The sequence below is a fragment of the Leptidea sinapis genome, chromosome 18 (assembly GCF_905404315.1).
Source record: "Leptidea sinapis chromosome 18, ilLepSina1.1, whole genome shotgun sequence".
Lineage (NCBI taxonomy): Eukaryota > Metazoa > Arthropoda > Insecta > Lepidoptera > Pieridae > Leptidea > Leptidea sinapis.
In genome coordinates this window covers 11,976,218-11,996,752 of record NC_066282.1, presented here as the reverse complement: position 1 = coordinate 11,996,752, position 20,535 = coordinate 11,976,218, and the positions used below count along the sequence as shown (strand labels likewise).

The window sequence follows — 20,535 nt, the reverse complement described above, 5'->3', positions numbered from 1 at the left end:
CAGAATTTTGGGGTTTTTTAAGAATGGCAAGGAGTGTCAATTTCCATCGCCTGAACGTCCTGCTCGTCTCGTCCCTTATTTTCATAAAAAAAACACCACGTGCATGCGGGGACGTATCTTAGCTTAAATATAATCTTTGAATAAGGCTTGGGATGATGTAAAATGTTCTTAAGCTATCGAACCAAAACAAAAACTAGATAGGACTACAAAAAAAATCAAGCAAACCAAAGTATGATGTGAAAGAAGGTGGTAATGTTAGCAGTGTTAGCTTGTGATTTCAGACTTACGTACTCTGCTGGTAATGACATAGGGGCACAACGGCATATGAAATAAATGCACGCTTGAAAGCGTCTAAATTGTGGGTCCATATGCACCTAAAGGTGAGTACAATTGTAGCTGTTTAATTGATAGAAAATAAATAGGTGCTTATATTTATTAACCATAGGTTACATTATCGCTGGACCTGACGTGGATGACGTCATACCGTCGCATTGTTACAGTGTACAAAACAAGCTTCACTAAATAATACCCTAATATTATTAATAATAAATAAACTTCTATATTATTGATTTATGTAAATTGTTATTATTATAATTATGAAAAAACAATGAAAGCATCTGAGTTAAGTACAATGAGTATTTCTCACAGAACAACAGAAACGACAAAACTATTAACAACAAAAGTCAAAACGTAACATTGAAAACTTTATAATCAAAGCAGTGATGAACGAAAACATCACGACAATACCTATGAACCTAACGGTAACGAAACTGCAATCCGTACTGACGCAACAGGACGAGCGCGAGGGGTGAAAGAGGACGAGAGGGGGCATTACTTTCCAGCGAGGTCCAGAAACTATTTGGGCGTGTAGTAATTGACATGAACATAATATTGTAACAATACTTGGTAAACCTCATGAGGCTACATCAGTTTGGAAAGGGGCTTTGACATGGAGAGATTGATTGTCCAAAACACAGTTGGTTTAAAAAGCAATGTGTCTCCCAATCTCGAAACTAATATGAGACACAGAAAATGGCTTTTAACCTCTAGCTCAAAGAATATATTATATCACATGTGGAATGTTATGATGATGATGATTTTACTATGAGTCTATTTACATGCTGTAGACGCTGATTAAGTGACATAGCACTCTCTGAGTTTCTGAACTAATTGGAGTTGTCACGTGCATTCCCAAAAGTTAACGCTCAATATTGTTGTTACAGTTCAGTTGATGCTAAATATTGACGCAACGAGAATAATGGCAGTCCGCCACGAATTAAACATCTGGTACGTAGTTTTGTAAGAGAAATAAGTTATAATAACATTAGCAAATGCAAAAACAAAGCTCAAGGACCTTTAGGAGAACCTGTACATCACATGGAACACGAGTACATCTTGATGTTTTAAAAACGGTCGCAAAAATCGCAAAAAAGTTGCCAAAAATGTGTTGAATTAAATTACTACCTACAGTTAATGACGTTGCCGCAAATAATACCATAATATGCTTCAACTGCTATATCTATACATTATTCCAGTTGTTTAAAATATTTTTGGTCGATAAGCAGCATTGTAAAATAATTATTCAGTTCAGGTTACGTACGTATGTTGACTTTAGAACCAGATTCGGACAGTGACAGTTGACACACAACTAAGGAGAAAGGTGTAAGGCTTACATTGTCTTTAGTTTAGGTTGTTCTTTATTTTGCCGTTCCGCTATCAGACTGCGAATTAAATGTCCTTATATTGCAGTAGAACGTCATTGACTACAGTTATGAAAAAAATACGTTATACATTGTAGCTATTTATTTTCGTGTTCATACGATATGATCTTTTCCTGTCAAAAATGCTGATCTATTTTATTCATTATTTAAATAGGATTGAATTAAGCTCGGAGGAAAAAGGGTAGTCGATTAGGCACCGATTAAACGTAGGTCTACATTATGGTCTTGAACAAAATATTAGTATTAAGGACTAGTATCTAAGTAGATCTCTATTGTTATAGGTATAGTCGGGTTTTGGGATTAACTTGACTACATTTAAGAATAATCTAGGTATTGATTGCGGAGATTATCGTGAGCAGATGTTACTGATACAAAAATCGAAACGAGAATTTGAATATTGGCAGATAAGAATTTAATGCAGCTGCCTGATATCTCAATCAGGTTTTAACTAATAATCTATACACGAACACTCTTAACGAATCAACATGTCGAAATACGCACCTGATCAAATCGAATATTGAAATTTATGGAGCGGTATTGCCAGATGTACATTACTTAGCATACAATTGTACATGTTCGTGCAAATATGCTTATGGCGTATGTGAGTGCATGAATTATATTATAATCCTCGGACCCCAGTTTGACCCCAATCTTTACTGCGTCAACTTCCGTCATTATAAAACAACCTACTATTGTTATTCGAGAATAATGGTTCTCTCTGCTTCTATTTACGGTTTGGAGTGACAAGTTCGACCGTAGAGCATGTAAGAATAAAGCTCTTTTTATTTACATTCATTATAATGTTATGTGCCGGTGAAGTTATCGAAGCATTAAAATTGAAATTGTTTGTGGATGTAGTCAACAACGACAAACAAATATAGGATTTTAGATTAGAACATTGGATTATGTTTAGTTATTTTTACAACTACAGTTTTATTGATTAAATCTGTTGTTTGTCTGAAGGGTCTGGTGAAAGTTAATTAGAATTATTTATGAGTATCTGCTTTTGGTAGAAACTTGTTTTAGTTATGAGAAAGACTGACGTGCAAGCAAAGCAAAGTAAGCATTTATAAAAACGACGAAAAAATTGTTGTCTGTTAAGCCGGTCTACGGACGTTAATTTTACGTGATAACATCATAAGAAAACATTGATATGAAATTGCATGCTTTTATGAATTGAATTGAATTTTTATCATTATTTTGTATTTGTGTAATACAAGGAGTTACGTGGAAACAACGTCGGTAGGAGAGATAGATAGTCACAAACCGAAATATTTGGCCGATCGTGCCTCTCTATCAGTTGTTCCTCCGTCTCTCTCGCTTGCACGCTTGGATCAGGCGTAACGTGACACTATTTCGTGCATGCAGCCGGCGTTCATCGATTATAAAACGTTTTTAAAAGTTTTCTTTTATATTGACTCTCTTTTACACAACTTATCTTGCCCCAAATTAGGCAAAGCCTGTGTTAAGGGTTGCATGATAACGAATATTTAATACGATATAAATAAATACAAATAAACATCCATGACTCTATATCGATCTAGGATTAAAAGCCAAGGAGAAAATTAACAAAAACATAGAGAATGGAAAACTGGTTGTAATGTCTCCTATTATCAAGTTTTCATCAACTGGCCCACCAGTCAACCCGTAGAGGAAGGGGTTGAAATTTAGAACCCTACTTTGTTTTTTTAGTTTTCAACAAAAATGTTTCACTAATTATCTCGAAAAGTGATATTATATACCTAAAAACTTACTAGTTAACATTTATATAAGGCACGAATTTACAAAATCAAACAATTGAAGAGAAACATTGTGTTATTGAGAGAATTAAAAAAAATGTATTTGGAGGTTTGCTGCTGGTATTATGGAACCCGGGTTCCAAATTACAAGTATCGACTACATCTATTAAATTTTTGGCAATGAATCCAAATTTCACCGTGGGTCTTAGGAGTAATTTTCAGAGCAATAAAGAACTACGTTTAGAAAAACCGACTTCAATAACTAACAATACAGATACCAAGAAAAGGGAACGGAAAAAGGAATCGATTCCGAAAAAATGCTGTTTGAAACTATATTTCACGTTCTTCTTGTGGACAAGTGATCAAATATAACGTGAAGAATGTTTGTAAGCTATGAATGGTGCCTAAGACCCACTTATCATGACACGAGTTAATTATTATATCTAATTAACCTTAATGAAAACTCTTAAAAAGCCGCATTCAATCTAAAATTACATCGTAAATATCATCAACGTAAACAAAAATATTCATAATAAAAAGAAAACTACGTAGCCATATTGTGTTTCAAACATTTATGGGACCAAATATTCCGCATTAAATTCAAATTCAATTTTTTTTATTCAAAATATGATTTAAAATCACTTATTGAACGTCAAAAACTACCACCCATTCAAAAGAGACTGCCTCAGACCTGAGAAGAATGGGCGCAAGAAACTAGGCGGGCTTTTTTTTAATATAAAATATGGATTACAATGTGATATCGTACAATAAACATTTATAATTAAAGAGCTTGAGGGAGTTCCCTTTATTCCCAGTCCGTGGTGTCATTACGAAAATCGTTTATGCTATAATAACCTTTCCCACACAAACGTTTTTTAACAATTCTTTTAAATTTCGTAATACATTTGTTTTGTACATCTTCTGGGATCATATTGTAGAAGCATATACATCAAACTAAAGAAGAATCACGAAATTCGGATCATAAATCATTAATATTAGCGTAATCTATATATCCATAAAAAAATACAACGAATCGAATGGAAAACCTTTTTGAAGTCGGTTAAAAAATACAAAAAGCGTCCTCTTGCACTTGTAACAGGGTTAAAATAAATACTTGCCGGCGACGCGGACGTTCAAACGTTAAAATTCACTATTATAACTTAACCTTTTAAACATGTATTTTGTTTATAATGTCTGATACTTGCGTTGAGCAAATGAAATATAATATAATTCTTTTATTAATTTAGGTACAATATTTTGTACACTTATGAAAGTTAATTTTGATGCCATCGGTTCAAGATAAAACCATACTATACTATTTGAACCAACGGACAGTGTTCTGTCAATTGAAATAAATGGATATTGAATGCTATCCTTAAGAGATAGACATATGCCATCGCTGACTTTTCTGAAGACTCAAGACATTACATATATTATCTTTTCATATATCACAAAGGGTTTAGAGAGGGTTTTGGGTGAAAGCTCCGAGGCGGCTTATTTTTTCCGACATCTCCGACAAATACCGTTTATGAAAAAAAAGCTAAATAATTATACATTAAAACCTTCCTCAAGAACCAGGCTATTTATTGGTGACATCAGCATGAAAATCGGTGGAGTAGTTAATCGCGAACAGACAGACAGGCGGTGGAGGACTTTGTTTTATAATATGTAATGATATCTAAGTATTACTTATTTTATCCTTTGTTTCATTTCTCACAAGTTTATCTGACTGTCTGTAATCTAGACGTTTGTATTGTCTTCATATCAAAGTAATTCATCATGCTATAGATGTGAAGATTTATCTCGTATAAATGTATGTGTGCAATATCACGTAATGCTGTTTCACTATACAAATCGCAATGAGGGCGCAGACGAGGTCCTTTGTTAACCTTAATCAACCTTATTACGACTTGTATACGGGTCAATATAGCTAAGCATATTGGAAGAGGTTTCACGTCAATGTTTGCGGAGACAAGCAAAGGAATTTGCTCCGACAAGGCTCGAATAAATATCGGTGTTACACGTGCGCTATAATGTATTTTAAACTTTGAATCCATAACAGTAAGAGCCATTTTAAGACAGAATATGTAATGATGACGCTTATCACCCACTAGTATAGCGGCCATTACTTGACTGTTTATTGGGCTGTGTAGGGTATTATTTAAAATTAGTATAGAGTAATGACAAGACGTAAACAAGCCTAATACGGTATAGACATAGATTTGCTACTATTTATTGGCTTTCTGAACATCCCGTTGATGGTCAAAACCGATGCTCTTTAAGATAATCAAACGATCTACTAATCGAGTAGCCGAAAAGGCAATGATGGAAAAAAAAATGCGGGCAAGTGCGATTTAATTATAAATTGATAGTTTTCAGATTTTTCCCTATACTTTCAGTATAAGTTGGTATAGCTTGCCAAATTTCATAGTTCTAAACTGAAACTTACTCTAGGCAAACGGAAAATACAGGGTATTTGTAGGTTAAGTAAGTTTTGATTACCTTCAGAGTGTCGAAATATAAGTTTTTCCGGCTATAAACTTGTAATAACTTCTTCGTATTGATTTATCTAGTTTTAATTTCAACTCGATACCTGCACGCGTTCCCTTTAGATAAAGGGTCTTGACAGACAGAGAGAAGGCGAACGGACGAACAACAAAGTGATGCCATATATTTTTCTAAATAATATAATAAAATTTGGGAAAACTAATACAATGTGAATATTAGAGAAAATTATAAGCTTCTATCCAAAATATTACACAGTGTGCATCACACCCAAGAATGTTATCATATTTTTTATTTTGATAAGTATTAATACAGATTTAGAGTATGAAGGACGTTGCAGTACCTACCTTATTATTATAAACTTAAAGGCCGACAACGCATCTCTTGACACCTGTTGCTGCGGATGTCCATGGACTGTTGCTTCACCACTCCCCATCACATGAGCCTCTTGCCCGATTGGCCCCCCTTATTCGACGACCCCTATAGTCCAGTGGTTAGTGAACCTGCCTACTGAGCTAGATGTCCACCCGAATCCCGGTAGGTGCAATTATTTATATTAAGATGAATATGAATATATGTTTCCGAGTCATGGTATTCTTATAAATTTTTACATGTTTTGTTTATTTCATATTTTTGTTTTGTTAGTGCTAGAAGTAGAGTATATTTTAAATCAATACAGTATATTTTAATAATTTTAATCGCTGTCCTTAATCTCCTTATTTCACTGACTTTTACTCACCCGCGTTAGCGCAAAATAAATATTGTTTTAGAATTATTAAATCTGAGAAAGGCCTAAACTAAAATCTCTCTACCAATCTCATACGAAATGTTAGGGAGTGTAATATAAAAATTTTGGTAATTCTTGTTTGATTTTTAAAAAGTAATTGATGTAAATATTATGATTAGTTAACGTACTTTCGATATCAGTCTAAAATTCTTTAATATGTTTAATAGTTTCCTTATAATCGCCTGATAACACTTAGCGTATTTATCACTGTCTCATAATACAATTTTTATAGGTGAAATTTATTTTTAACATTAGTAAAGTCATTCATGAGTTTATCAATTCAAATAGTGTATATTAATTCTCAAAAATTTGGCTTAAAATCGCTATCATAATCTAACATCCACTCGAAACAGAAGTGCCTGTGCAAAAGAAAAACAAACATACAAAAAATTAAAACCTTTCTGTTTATAATATTAGTTTAGATAAAAGTGTGTTGGAGATAAAAATATAATAGCTTTGTACTAATCGTAAATGCATTTATTATTTGCTTTATTGTACCCAGAATATAATTTTTTTAGATTTTGATGTGAAACATCTATAGCCGCACGTAAAACCAATTTTCTGGCGTGGCGACGCATGCCGTGGCGACGCGTCGCCTTGTCACAGTAATACCGTCCTCAGAGGCAACATCGAATATAACTATTACCGAAGTCACTGATTAAACGAATTAAGTAGTCACGATTTGAAATAAATTCGTAAATTTTTGTATTTAATGAAAATAAATGTTTATTCAATAAATAGTCATCGTTATCTGGAAAAAAATCGTAATATTTTATTTTATCATTATGACATATTTAGTTCCTATCACAATATGTTCTTTTCTGCATATTACTTTTACAAAATAATGTCGATGTTTCACATCTGCCAGGCGTCCCGTGACGGCTCACATTTTTGTGTGGGGTTGTAATCTCTAAAGCCGACGCATTTTGGTGGGACTGTCACTGACAGATGGCTCATGTGTTAAACAACGTAAGGGTCACTTTTATTTAAAAAAATATAGGGTTAGGATCATCCAAAGATACGACCGTGGAATACCTAATCGTTTCACTAACATTGACTAGTCACTAATACATATATCTAATAAATAGTTGATAATGTGAAATATACACACCTGTGACCTTGTTCAGCTACCACCACTACCAGTAACGTTGTTAGATATTATCTATAAAAGGAAACAATATTATTAGTAATTTGCAAAAACAAACATGAAATGCACAACATTTTTTTAATATGTTAATTTATAATATTAATTTTAATGTCTATTCTCGGATTTTAGTGATTTCGCGAGGGTATTTTTTTGTTTTGTAACAAGGCTTTTAGGCTGGCAGAATGGACGATGAAATAAATATATCTGCTTATTTGCCATTTGTGCATGAATGTCAATAGTCCTATTTTAATAAATACACATGTTTAAGGTACTGAACGAAAAATGTATTTAAACTACAGTAAAACCTGGTTAAGTGAGACATGAAGGGACCTGCATATTGGTTTCACTTATAGAGATTTTCCACTTACGCAGTGTCTTAGATATCCACGTATAAATAAATATCCATCTCATTTACAGAGGGTTTCATTAAGAGGTCAAAATACAGATTAATTCAGTTATATATTATATAGGTGTTATTATTAAATAATAGTTAATAGTTTTCATAAAAAAAAAATTAAGATAATACACATACAAATGTAATTAACAAAAATATTTAAGCACGCGTTTTTTTAATAGTACAAATATAATAATAATTATATAACAGAATGTGTCAATTACATAAATCTGTCATATTAGTTGTGTCTGGACTTCGGTTTGACATTTTTTAAATAAACATTCCGGGTATGGGTAGAAAAGCAAAACTAAAATTGAAGATTATTGAGGCTTAAAATTACGAATCCCAGATATAGAGGTTTGCTTTGTCCCACTAACAGAGGTAATTCAGTGCCAATGTGTTGGGACCCCAGCATGAGTTGCAGTTATGGAGGTTTCACACTCAATCTACACTGTATATAAACTTTTTACTGTAAATTATTTTCTCCTATTTATGTAATTGCCTCTTTAACAAGCGAATGTACTACGCAACAGTACCTATCTACGAGACATTTCCCCTCACAGGCAATCAGTATTTAGGTAAGTATATAATTCTAACCCCCTTATTCATAATGGTCCGCTAACTTTAAACAGCCGCTAAGGAGTGTTTTTTTCATTCTCACTTAGATCAATAGAAGAAGACAGAGTGAGAATTAGCAATGCTTTAAGTAAACAGACTATTATGAATAAGGGGGAAAACCGTTTACAGCTTTACTTAAGAAATAAAATAAAATAGTGGTTTTCAAACAGCAAATTTTACGATATATATATTCTTTTACATTTTATTGTTTTCGATGCATATATCTCGTTTTCACACTAGATATATAATATTCAAGCGATGACAACATCAGCTGTGGTTACGTGTAACAAAATATTCCATCGTCTGGCTTAGATTGGCAAAGCAGCGCAGATGGTATTAAATGTTGTGAACATTTATATATATATTTTAAGTTTATTTATGAAGAAAGTGTTCCCAAGTAAGTAATAAGAGAATCTCTGAAGGGAAAACTTTTTAGCTGCGTTGGGCACTTTTTGCCAAGGGATTTTATGAATTCGCGTCACCGGCATACACCATGACTGGCACACGCGAAAAAAAGTATTAAAAAATATATATATGACACTTTTCGGATAGGTGAAATCTCGTGAATATGCGTCACCGAAATACTTATAGCAGTATACCTGTAGCTAAACAGCTGACGTATTGTGCAACATTAGTGCTGTGTATATCTTATAAGTGAAATTGAATGGATTTAGTGAAAAGTTTAATATATACTGTGCATTGTTGAAATAGTGTTTTTGTTTGATTAATATATTATTGAAAATGTTTTTTAAGAATAAATTGAAAATAATTATTTAAATGTGTTTAAACATTATGAAATTTCAAAATTAAATTCTAAAAGTTCTAAGTTTTCTCTTCTGTCGGCAGTCTCTCCAGCTGCCAGTTTTTTTTTAAAGTCTCAATGAAGGAGTCTCTGTATTTGATTTAAGTGTAGTTTGTTTAGTATCGCAGACGTGGTCTAACTACTATAGGCCTTTTGAAAAAGCTTATGGTCGCTCAGAGGGCAAAGGAGAGGACTACCAAAGTCACCGACATAGCTCGAATGCTTGCGAGTATCGCAGACGTGGTCTAACTACTATAGGCCTTTTGAAAAAGCTTATGGTCGCTCAGAGGGCAAAGGAGAGGACTACCAAAGTCACCGACATAGCTCGAATGCTTGCGACACTGAAGTGGGAGAGGGCAGGGGACATAGCTCGAAGAACACAATGTTCGTAGGCCCTCCTACAAGATGGTCCGTTGATCTGGTCAAGATCGCCGGAGTAGGATGGATGGGGGCAGCGTAGGACCGATCGTCGTGATATCTTTGGGGGAGGCCTTTGTGGAAGGCCGTTGAAAAGAGAGGAACCGAACATAAGTAATATAATAAAAGGATTATTTGTTAATAGCTGGAAGTGACGCGCGATAGGGCTCTACCAACATACTTTACTTTCCACGGGAAACGCATTCAACGCTCAGGTCAAAGTCGACAAAGTTAAATGTCTAGTTTTTTTTACCTATGATATCGTCAAAAGTACTCAATAGTGACATAATGTCAAACAGTTATAAATTATATTTAATGTTTAAGAATGTTATTTATTTGTATAAGTAATCCTGAATAAGAGTTCAAAGCGTCGCAAGTAAAGAAAGTTTTGATTAATTGTAAGAAATGGTTACTGACAGATAGCCACTAAGCCATCGCGGATTTTCTTTAGGATTTCAGAAGAACTACAACTTAGTTTAAATATCTTTCAAAGGTTCACAACCTACGTAAGTCATGTAGGTTTATATATTTTTCAGCGACTTGGTTGCAAAATATTCTTTTTGCGTACTTTACGTTACAACTTACATAAATTTTACACACACACACACACATATTGTAAATTGTAGTAATAGCCGGGTATACAGACAGACTTGGAATGCATATTATATTACATTATTAACATGTTATTGCTACCAGCCGGAATTACTTAAATAGTGGCTTGAATGCAATTTTTCCAGTCAGTTTTCTAGTGCTGAGCGAACCCGTAAGCCGCTGTCTATTACCAGACACAAAACCTATGTGAGCAATCGAGGTCTTGTCAAACTGATATCCGTCATCCTTGTAACTATTGGAAATGCAAGTGTTTGCTTGTCCTTTACGCTATGTACTCAACCTGTCATCATAAAGTTGACACTGACGTTGTCAGTCTAATGTCATCCTCTACCTAACTAAACCATAATAACAATAGCTCAAAATAGAATATGGTAAATTTTTTTATGGTAGAGAGGACAAACGAGCGTACGGGTAACCTGATATTAAGTGATCACCGCCGCCCACATTCTTTTGCTGTTGCAAAATGTGTATGCTGTTGCATCCAGAGGATCACAAGAGCGTTGCCGGCCCTTTTGAAGGTACCCATGTCGTATCATCCTGGAAACACCGCACAAGGAAACTCATTCCACCTTGGTTGTAAGTGGAAGAAAGTTTCTTGAAAACCGCACTGATAAGGAACGCCACACATCCTGATGGTGAGGATGATATCCATATTTGTGGAGTGTTGTGCGAAGGTGGAATTCCTCAACAGGAATCAAATCAAACAGCTCTTCAGAACACTCAATCATAGGAAGCAAAACAAGTTGTTAAATTAATTTAATTAATTCCTAAATTAACTGTTAGGTTAATTTATGTTTTTTAAATTCTAATATAAATATGGGCAAACGGGCCACTGGGTCATAAAAACAAGAGCTACCGGAGCATCGATATCCCCAATACATGAGGTGATAGGAAAATGCCCTAGACTTTAAGGTCCCTAATCGTAAACCCTAATCCGATTCAGAAAGAAAGCGTTTATTATTAAATTGTTTAAATTTATACGTGCACTGTACAATTTTGAATGCCCCTCTACGGTTTGTTAAATTATAGACATAGACACAGTCCATATAGCAGAGTCGACTGAGTACTAAAACTGGTTTTAGTCTAGATTGCGAGATTGTAAGATATTATAGAAAATGGATATGAATATCGACCCTACCGAACTATCGTACATATTATATTCACTACTTCAGATATCGTCTAGATAGAGCCTCTTGCTGCTAGACAACCGATAAAAACAGGCCAGGTTTATTACTTTAGTGTGCGTGCATTGCTCGAAATAGAGTTTAACTGTCAACCTCAATTCTTTTCGACCTTTTCACAGCTGTCACAAGCTATCTAGACATATAAATGATCTAAGCATAATCATTTGATGGGGATAAATAACGGGAATACTGTAATTAAAACTGCTTACTTACTCGGTGCTCTCAGGACGACACCACACAACATTACCAAATAAAAATATCAAGTACATCCTGTATGTGAAAGGCTACGTTCCTGTGATTCGTACGGTATTGAAAGATAGTATGGGAAGCTGTTATTACTTACGATCAGATACTACGCTCGTTTGTCCAAATATAAAAATACTCCCTTGTTCGTGTGCTCGTCTGTCTAACACATCACATTAGTTCACATAAAAACCAAGATGCCAAATATAAAAAACAGCCGAGCGATTCGGACTCAACACACTTTTTCCTATACTTTTAGTATAAGATATTATAATTTATTTATTTATTTTTATTTAGGACAAAAAACAATCATACAAACAGTGTTACCTATAACTAATTGTTCAAATAGTTTTAAACTAAGTTTACGACATGTTTCTACTAAGTTTGCGACATGTTTCCTTTCTAAGTTGGCGTTACTTATTTTCGGTAAATAATAGTATTTTTTGTCACTGTGATGAAATTGCGAATATTTATAAAGAAATGACTGTATTTTTTATTGATTTAATTTAATGAAGATCGTGAAAATGGCGTGAAATCATTCTAGTCATATTCTAACAAATACATTACCTACATATCTCAGCATTATCAATAATTAAGTCTTAATATAATTTGTATTAGATATTTATTATGTTGATGCGCACAGTTTAAAGTGTTCATATATGAAATATTGACAATTTTTTTTAATATAAATATTGCAAAGGGTAGGTACCTTTACCTGTAAATAATAGTAAATTATCTAACCTTTAGATCATTTAAATGTCTGTGACACCTGCGAAAACGTTGCAAAAAATAGACTTTAGAACTAACCTCTACTTTGAGCAATTCACGCACACTAACATAAAGAGTCATACAAATCGCGAGTGCAAGATGTAGCTTATCACGCACACTAAACTAATATTCCTGGCCTGTTTTTATCGGTTGTCTAACAGCAACAAACTCTACCTATACATTATCTAGTATAAATTATCTAAGATCTAACCTTTGGTGAGATATTTTCGTGATATATCAGAACTTTTTTTAAATAAATATTAATTCTTAAATATAGGAGTCTTAATACTTCTAATTTTAATTTAATTTCCTCAGAGAAATCTCGTCAGCACCACGTCTCTTTCAAGTGGAAGGTCTGGAGTATCGTCGCGACGTGTACCCGCACGATTTTGGCACATTTGAGTACAATAAAGACGGCAAACCGATACAGTACTTTGACGTGAAACATCCGCCCAACAAAGGATTCGACTTGGTTCGAATTAAAGTTATTTCCAACTGGGGCCATTCGGTGTACACTTGTGTGTATCGGGTGCGGGTACACGGAGAACTTGTTCAGAAACAACCTCCGAAAACATTCAAGGAAGAAGACTATCTTCAAATTGACAAGGAATAACAATCATATATAATTTACCAGTGGGAGGCTCCTTTGCACCGGACGCCGGCTAAATTATGGGTACCACAACGGCGCCTATTTCTGCCGCGAAGCAGTAATCTTATAGATTACTACCATTACTGTGTTCCAGTCTGAAGGGCGCCGTAGCTAGCGAATTACTGGGCAAATGGGACTTGACATCTTATGTCTCAAGGTGACGAGCGCAGTTGTAGTGCCGCTCAGAATTTTTGGGTTTTTCAATCATCTTGAGCGGCACTGCATTGTAATGGGCAGAGCGTATCAATTACCATCAGCTGAACGTCCTGCTCGTCTCGTCCCTTATTTTCATAAAAAAAATATATCATAGCCTTAAAATATTTTATTTATTTATTTATTAATATATCTTATTAATTAATTATCTATATATATCTTAATTATTTATATTAGATCTAGATATCTTATGAGTCTTATTCCATCATTAATTGCCACGTGAGAAATATTAATACATGTTAAGTACAGATAAACGAAGAATTTGAAGCTTTTAATACATGAATAAGCACTACTCTGTACGAAGTTAGCTACTTTGCCCTACATTCTAGTAATGGCTTCTGCATACTTTTTAATTCATAAATCATTCATCTGTGTGTTATAAGCAGCACTTTAACTTTGTTAAAATGATTCATATTTCTAGCATTTCATATCGTTTATGTATACAATATACATTCATTCATTTATTACATTTAAAATATTATGTTATTCACAAACTCTACATCCACTTAAATATCACTTATGATTCCGTTCCGTTATAACAAGTTTAGTGTTATTTAAAAGTAAATAATAATATAATATTATAAAAACACTTCTACCAAAATATTATTAAAAAACACATTATTATATTTCATATAATTTCATTGATTGACGACCCACATAGCTGAATGGTTAGTGACCCTGACTACTAAGCTAGAGGTCCCGGGTTCGAATCCCGGTCGGTGCAATCATTTATATGATGAATATGGATGTTTGTTTCCGAGTCATGGATGTTTTTATGTATTTATGTATGTAAAAGTAAGTATATTGTATTAAATATATCGTTGTCTTATGACATCGAGGCGGTGTATTATGGCGGTTTTAAATATCTCGATCGAGTTTGTTGCGCCCATTCTTCTCAGGCCTGAGGCATTCACTTTGGAATGGGTGGTAGTTTTTTTTTTGACTTTCAATAAGTGATTTCACATCCTATTTTGAATAAAAATATTTGAATTTGAATTTGAAACTTCGACCCCTTGCATGAATAAAGGTCGTAAAATTAATTCGTGCTGTGAATAATTATGTGGCAGACGAGAACAGAGACGATACGAACAATACAACGGTACCAATGTACCAATACCAGCTCTCCAACCCACATTATATGGGAGTCATAACTTGCCATTTCCGGTGATATAGCGATACAATGTGACATATCCAATTAACTATTAATCTTCTATGTATGGAACACTTATTCAACAAACAAAGCAAAAGGTAATTAAAGGTTCCAACAGCTCGTTTTTTTTAAATTTGTTTTGCAAATGAGATGTTTCAGAATGAAAAAAATATCACATGACTACCTATTTGATTACAGTTTATAACCCAGTGGGCGACACAGGATGCCGGCTAGATTATGGGTACCACAACGGCGCCTATTTCTGAAGAAATTCCGTGAAGCAGTAATGTGTAAGCATTAGTAGTGCCGTAGGTAGTGAAATTACTGGGCAAATGAGACTTGACATCTTATGTCTCAAGATGTATGTAGCGCAGTTGTAGTGCCACTCAGAATTTTTGGGTATTTCAAGAATCCTATGCGGCCCTGCATTATATGGACAGGGCGTATCAATTACAATCAGCTGAAGGTCCTGCTCGTCTCGACACTTATTTTCATTTAAAAAAATCTTATGCATTGTAAATTTATATGATTATAAACTAACCATTAGGCCTTTTATTTACATAAAATACTTTTTATTGGATTAAAATGCGTGTAATTGTAGCTGTATTTTTACATTCGATTTTTTGGATAACAGAAAAATTAATGTATTATTATAAATATATCCCCGCGTTTCATGAACATTGCACGTTCAGATTGTCAGGAGGTCCGTGTGTAGTGTGGGCATAAAAAGGGCACGACTGTTCAGGTTAATTAATTAATAATAAAATTTCAACTACTCTAAAACCTAATGTAGAATAGAAACTTTATATAAAATATTTTTTTGGTATGTAGTTGGTACTATTTTTCGACCAATAATAAGAGAACATCTGTTTATTTCTGGACTATTGCAAATGGAAGTCCATAACCTCTGTCACAGTACAAGTGATAGTACAGTAGCGTAACTCAGCGGTTTCCCTGAAATTTATACCTACGTCTGGGCGGAGCGCTAGGTTTGGTACATACAAAGATGTTGACGATTATTGACGCGATGGCACATCTAATTTAACTCAGAGAGCGACCAGTACTGGCGGCGTACGACGTGGCACTCAATAGTTGTCTCCCCAAGATTGCTTAGCGGCCGTGTAAAACGTGAATATGTGTGCGTGCGTCGATTTGGCTGCTCTAGTATGAAGTATTGTTTTATTACTGTATTGTGTCTCTGCCCACCCCGTGATTGATAGAGACGTGTATGATTGTTTTTTTTTTATATAAGAGAGGGCAAACGGGTAAGCGACTCACTTAATGGGAAGTGGTGAGACATCCGGTGAATGGAAATGCGCAAAACCAGGGGTTAACAGAAGCTGTAAGCTGGAAGATCCCTGAGTCGTATCGGTATGTAATAAAGCTTGGATAGATGGAAGAAGCTAGTAGTAGTTCTTTACCTGATTTGAAGAACAAACGAGCGTAGGACTTAACTGATGGGAAGTGATAATATCACTCGATTTGCAGGCATTTTAGGATGATATACACGCTTTTGTTGAAGTACCTAAGTCTTATTCATTTCAAGAGGGTTCAATCTAGGCGCTGAGATGTGCTTCACTAATTTATAATATAAATATAGGTATTTTATGATAATAATTGACCAGATTATCGTGCGACTTCGTCAATAAAATTCCTCTAGATAGTTGTAAGCCTTAAGTTATATGGGATTTAAAATTTCATTATGTACGATTGTTCCAGTAGATAGGTTCCTTAGATACACACAAAATAGTAGTGCTTCTAAACAGCTGATTTGCGACATAAAAGCACTGCTGTTGTAGCCTTAGCCAGCATTATCTGCTTTAAAGCCTCCTGGAGAAAAAATCTGGTTGAAATACGACTTGAAACTATAACTGAAAACAATAAATTGCAACTCTCTGTTTCATTATCTCATTATCGTGAAGTTATGACTTTGTAACGAAACAATAGGTAATAAAAGATCTAGACTGTTCTAAGATTAGTACGTCAGAGTATGATGTATTTTATCAGCGATTATATGCATACAGATTTCAATAGTCTTCGTCACTTTTAAAAATTCGCTTCATTGTGTGTCTTCTACCGCATTTGTCACGAGAAGTATTCAAATGAGCTGTTTGAACTGATTCCTGCGGCCGAATTCAACCTTCGCACGACGCGCCTCAAATTACAATATCATCCCCACCATCTGGATGTGTGGGTGTTCATCGACAGTGCGGTTTTCAAGGAACTATCTTCCACTTACTAGAAAGCTATGAGACGAGTTACCTTGTGCGGTGTTTCCAGGACGATATGACATGGGTACCTTCAAAAGAAGCGCGTACACCTTACTAAAAGACCGGCAATGCTCCTGTGATTCCTCTGGATGTTACAAGAGAATGTGGGCGGTGGTGATCACTTCACATCAGGTGACCCGTACGCTCGTTTCTCTTCGTTGTCCATAAAAAAATACATATCATACATGTATTTAGTACTAAATGTAAAAACCAAACTATGTGAATAGTATTTCGGTAGATGCCTGTATCGTCCTGTTATACAATACTACCACCTGACACGACAGACGTTGTTCTGTTCATAATTAAAAAAAAACGGCGAATGGTATATTCCTACCAAACTTCAAGTCCCTACGCCTTATGGTTGGATATATCGTGATGAGTCAGAAATAGGTGGAAATCGCTTATAAACAATATAGATAATATTTTTAAATGCCACTAGTAATAAGTAGGAGTCAATTTAATTACAAAGTATTATGATAAAGCTTAAATTGTAAATAGATCGATCCATGTTAGGTATAAATATAAAATAGTTTTAAATTTTTATCAGAAATGTACTTGGAACAAATCATTTCGTACCTCGACGTATTGTTCAGATAATTTCATAAAAATAAGATAAAGTTTAATACTATGTACTCAGGCTGTTGCGATGTTGATGCCGCGCAAATCGTCATAACAAAGAAATTTTCTTTGATTATTCGTTATCAAAGAGTTCTTTCACAATCTTCTTTCTTTTTCTTTATTTACCTGATTAGATTTTTCCTTTATATTTTATGGTTATAATTTTAAACGTCACGAAATTCAATTTAAATAATTCTATAGTTACATAATAAAATCGGAACAAAGTAAAACAGCACATTGAATATTTTCATTTTTTTTAAACAATACTTGCTGTGTGTACAATTACAAACAATACCGATTCCAAAAAAGGACTTTCTAGAATTTTTATCTGCATCCATATCCAGAAATACGCAAAAATCAATGAATAGTTTTAATTCTAATTTTAATTAATTCTATTTTGCAGGAATATTAACAAGAGGTCGGGACAAGATATTTGCAACTTTATGTATTGCGTCAAATACAGCATACATTAAAGATCTTAAATTTATTGTAGTGTCTTCTATTCGCCTAATTAAATTAGTATGCAAGGGTTTACTTAAAATTTAAAAAAATCTGACCGATAGACTGTGACAGGTGTGAAAACGTCGAAAAAATTGAGGTTGACACTAAAGTAATAAACCTGGTCTGTTTCCATCGGTTGTCTAGACGTATTAGTTTTTTTTACTACAACAACAGTCACGGGATGCAAATAGTAGTAAATATTTATATTACTTACATTATATATTACTTACTAATGGAGTTTGATAACCATACGTCTCTCAATTCCCCGTTCGCGAGATTTATTAATTTTAAAACAAACACAAGATTGAACATTAAATCTTGTATGATGAGCATGTGAAAAGAATTGAATTTACAAATGAATTAACTAAAAAATAATAGTATTTTTATCGAATCTCTTCGAGACATTGCAGGTTATTGCAGTTCAATGACATTAAAATCCTATTTTGAATTAAAATATTGGAATTTGATCGGTGAAAAAGTGGTCGTCGCCACCAGCAATTTTTTTAATGGGGCTGGTGTCATGTTTGACCTCAATTTCACTGAATATAGCACGCGAAGTCAGTAAAGGGTCTGAGGAATGTTTTTTCACAAATTATTTAACTTTTAATTATTTTTAATAACTTAGAAAAACCAGGTATCCAGCTTATCTTTTATTCGTAATGGTTCTTTAAGAAGAATGTTCCTTCAGACGAACGAACGCCTCACATATGGCGTATGGTGCGAAAATGGCATTATTGTTCCAGGTACACGATTTTTCGGTATACTCACTGTTTTATATACGTTAGAAGACGTATAAAGAGTTGACCTCTAAGGTCCATATATAGATAGATATATTGTATTTTGTCTCTTTCGTGAAAGTTAACAGTGACCAACAAAAACTTGTCCATTCTATTGAGAAGATGAGATACTTCAACAATGCAATAAACTACTGCTCAAATTGTTTCCAGATATATTGCAAATATTCTCTTTCGTCCAACTATTAATAATTGACACATGTCGTCGGCGACTTTACATAATATTTAAGACTGTTATCAATTTCTATGTTGTAATAATTTACTTTTAATTCGAAACTAGATAGTGTAATTGCTATCATTAAACAAACTTGACTTGAGCTATGCAATCGATCGAGTTTACAGCGAAAAGTAGACCAAATGCTAAACAGAACTGACATAATTTTATCGAGAGCTATAAAAATTAAAATTTGTGCAAAATTACAAGATTCTAGAGTTATTTCTATAAATATATTGATATTTGTTTACGTTGCAAAAGGAAGGGAAGAGGTAATTGTGTCTGATTATGTAACACATTAACAGTAATATCAAGATCACCGGAATACGTTGAATTAGGGTAGCGCAGGACCGATCGTCGTGAAGATCTTTGGGGGAGGCTTTTATTCAGCAGTGGACGTCTTTCGGCTGATTTGATGATGTAACCACAAGGTGGAACTTATGTGACTGGGTTAACGCGAGTGCAAGAAGAAAAGAAAGCATTCAAGAGGGTGGCAAATGTTGATTCGTATTATGTGTCTACCCTCTACGAGAGATTGACGAACTAGTTTATGTACGATTCCGAAATTTTGGCAACAGTATCAAAGAACGACCCATAATTTGTGGTAGGGAATTGAATTATTAAGCCATAAGGGCTGCCCCGGGTAAAATAAAGGTATTAACGAGATCGCTGTAGAATATTATAAAATGATAGGTTAATAAGGTTGTCCGATTTATGTAACAATAATTGTTTTTACTTTGTTTCTACAAGATTGATTTGTTGCTGACGTCTAGTGTAACGATTATCCAAATTGTTAAAAAATAAATGAAATAACCACTGGGCTATATACAACCCACATGGTAACTTAAGCGTTTACAGTTGTGCGTTTCGGATTGTATTATTTGAAATCCAACTAGCTTCGACTTCAAAGTTGTCAGCAAAAAGATCAATAAATCTATATCTTTCTTACTAATCATAAACGACACAAATACTGTATAGATGATTAGGGCGCCGAAAAATTATTATTTACGTCACTGTAAAGGTTCTCAATGATATCACAGACTGGAAATGTAGCGACCGCTATTAGGTTATTTAAAGATATCACTTAAACATAACATCCTCTATATACGCCTCAAGGCGTTATCTATCCTCGTCATGGGTACGGATAGCTGTGGGATAATATTCCCACGTCAGTTTTTCTCGAACAATA

The 20,535-nt window shown here is 34.1% G+C and overlaps 1 protein-coding gene across 2 annotated transcripts in view; it reads right to left on the bottom strand.

Moving 5' to 3' along the window:
- LOC126969536 (uncharacterized) overlaps positions 1–20,535 on the bottom strand; it is a 60,328-nt gene that overhangs the window by 4,708 nt on the left and 35,085 nt on the right. For both annotated transcript variants that reach the window (XM_050815023.1, XM_050815024.1), the window contains exon 2: positions 7,864–7,914. The gene's annotated coding sequence lies outside the window, so the exon portion shown is untranslated. The remainder of the gene's footprint in view (positions 1–7,863; positions 7,915–20,535) is intronic.